Raw genomic sequence first — 3,247 nt, forward strand, 5'->3', positions numbered from 1 at the left:
AAAGAATTAGAAGATTTGACCAGTAAAATATAAACAAAAACATCACTAAGACAAGCAAAGGTAATCCCAAATAAGCAGTATTCAGAGTACCCTAGCCCAAAGAAAAATTATTTTGTCCCTGTGGCAAATACATCCATACTACAGGAGTGCAATTAAATAGAAGTCTAATAAATTCTCCTTATCCTAAGTTCAGATTCAACAATTAAAATTTGGATAAGATTTTATGTATTCCACATAGCATGCCTATGAGGAGAGAATGAAATGGTGAGAGAAGCAGAGCCCTGTCCCACTTGGCAGTTCTTTTTCTTAATGTCAAATTGCTATAAAATATTAAGTTGAGCTTAATTAATGTGTGTTTGCTCTGTTAAAAATTCTGATTTTCATGTCAGCAAAGGCTAAAAGTCCTCTGTAACTGCTTCTCTGGGCAGCTTTATGGCCTTCCTCTTCATTGCTATTCAGTTTCCTATGGAAACTTCTATAGGCCAGTTATTCATCATGGACCTGTTCACCTATTTTTCTTCACTCATAGGGTTTGACCCATCTTTCTCTATTTTGTTTGCGATTTATTTTGTCATCTAGATCTTTCTCCCCTAGGCTACCTATAAAACATAATGCATTGTTATATCCAAACATTGCTGAAAATATATATGATATAAAAGAATTGTTACTATGTACTAAAAAGATTTAGAGAGCAATTCTTAAATAGGTTTGTTTTCTATCTACTTGCTATCACCTGGCCTCACTCTTTACTGAAATGCAGAGGGATAAGGTTTGCTCTTTCCTCGTGCCCTTATGGACTCTAACTTGTTTATGATTTCAGAAAATGACATCTTCCCTGACTCCCTTTTTAAACATAATTTTTGCCTCCATCACATTATTATAGCTAAGTGTTGCCACACAGTATGTAGCAGAGTGTGGTGGGCAAGTATATATGTATTGTGATTAGGCTTTCTAGATTCAAATTCAGACTCTAATCTTGGATTTTGGGCAAGTTGTTTAGCATTTTGTGCCTGTTTCCTCACCTGTAAAACAGGACTAGTAATACTATCTAGCTCATAGAAGATGAAATAAGATAAAACTCAAAAAGTACTTGAAGGATCTGGCACTTATAAAGTGTTCAAATGATAGCTAATACCATATTTTTCTACTTCTATTCTTCTATGCCAACTCTTCCCATATTAGACAGACAGCATCCATGTGTGAGATACACCCCAAGAGGTAATCAGATTTTGATAACACCTTCTTCTTTCCAAATGATAAGGAAGTAAAACACTCCTATCATTTGTAATTCCCCAGTGATTAACACTGGTAATGGTAGTTCATACAGGCTGTGGCATAGAAAAAAACAACCTTGGGGATCTGGGTAATTATTCATTGAACTTTAGGGGAGGAAAATCTTTTCTTCTACTCTCTTAGGTTCACAGCTAGGACTTGAAAATTTAAATTACAAAAGATAGATTAACAGGGAAAAAAGGCATACAAATTTTATTTTATACGCAAAGGGGCTTCCCAGAAAAAAAGGGAAAAAAATCCATAGAAACCATTGGACTTAGGAGCCTATATACCATTTTAACAAAGGGCAAAAAATGTGGAGAGGTGACTAGACATAGAAAAGGGAGTTTGGGCTTCTAGGTACGGTAAAATGTGGGAAGGTAAATATATGGTGGAGAGTAATGGTAGATAAGTGTTATTTAGTAAGGTTTCTTTATGCAGATTCATCCCAGTGCCATCTCCACCTATGGTATTAAGAATTGTTATCCTCTTCCTTGTGTGGGAGAGTGGGACATTTTTTCAAAGGCAATGTATGCCCTTATTTTTGTTAGATGTGGGGAGGGCAGAGAGTTCTTCATGTGTCTGCTGCTTCTCAGTTGCCTTCAGCTCAAAATAATCCTTTTGCCATATTTTAGAGTGTCACATTCTAATCCCTTTCACAATCAACAAATAGTTTTTGAATGCCAACTATATGTCAGGTGTTTCTCCAGGCACTGGAGTTCATGGAGCTGACTTTTTTTGGTTGGAGAGACAGAATACAAATAAACAGAATATAAATATAATATTGGAAAAATAACAGAGAGTAAGGGGACTGAGAGTAATAACATGAAAATACTACTTTAGATATATGTACTTTCCAGTGAGTTACCTTTGACTCCATCTTTTGTTTTTTCCCATTTACAAGAACACATCATACTGCAAGCTTGAGTGACATACCATTGGGATAATCCTCGTATGTTTTACCTTACCTCTAAATGTAAGCCTTTTGGAAAGTTTAGACTAAGCATAAGTGGTAACAAATGTGAACAAGGACACAACTGATTATCAACATCATGCAATATTCTAGGTCCCAAGTATCTGATCCTAAGTCCCCAGAGACCATCAGTGCTTCATAGCTATAACTCATCCTTACCCAAAGTATCACCTATTATTTCTTCCATTGCATTTTGGTTTCTAAAGGGTTCTTCTTCATTCTTGGCAAAGTTACAAGGAAGAAATGATTAACACAAGTCCAAGGAATGATCAATTCTTTTCTGGCTCAGATTACAAACTATCCCTACTTCTTCTTATTCTCATAGAAGGAGCTATTCCTTGTATGCTCAGGGGAATGATATTCTTAAAATTATTGTTAATATTTTACCATCACAAAAACCAAGAATCATAATCATCATCATTTTCAACAGCAACAGCAAACTATTAAAGTATCCTTAAGGGAAAAGAAAGGAAAACAAAAGAAATTTTTCTCTGAAAATTTCCAGCACTTGATTGCTCTCAGTATGTGGAAATAAACAATCAGTATTGGACAACAGAATTAGATACGACTAAAAAATTCTGCTAGTCCAGGCATCACTTCACAAGTGGAAAAGACTGCTATTTTCAGCCTGACAGAATATGCTTCAAATCCTCAAATCTTCAGTCATATCTGATCCAACTAAAGATCCAGTCAAGGTCTTTGTTTTACCAAAATAAGTGCATCACCATGGAAGCTTTCCATAAAACTCTATAGAATCCAAATGTCCAGTTTCCTTATGAAAGGAGAAAAGAGCAATACTGACACAGGAAGATGAAATTAATTGGATCTATATTTCATTTCAGATCTCTAAATCACTGCTGATAAAGGAGTCTTTAATCTCCAGTGTAGGGGAACTCTGTATCCCAAGCACAATTGAAATCTATCCACCGAAACTAGCTCTTTGAAAAATGTAGCCTTCATAACCTTACCAGCATTCAGGGGGATAATTTCTTACCACCTGCA

This window comes from Neophocaena asiaeorientalis, unplaced genomic scaffold (assembly GCF_003031525.2).
Source record: "Neophocaena asiaeorientalis asiaeorientalis breed wild unplaced genomic scaffold, Neophocaena_asiaeorientalis_V1.1 scaffold604, whole genome shotgun sequence".
Lineage (NCBI taxonomy): Eukaryota > Metazoa > Chordata > Mammalia > Artiodactyla > Phocoenidae > Neophocaena > Neophocaena asiaeorientalis.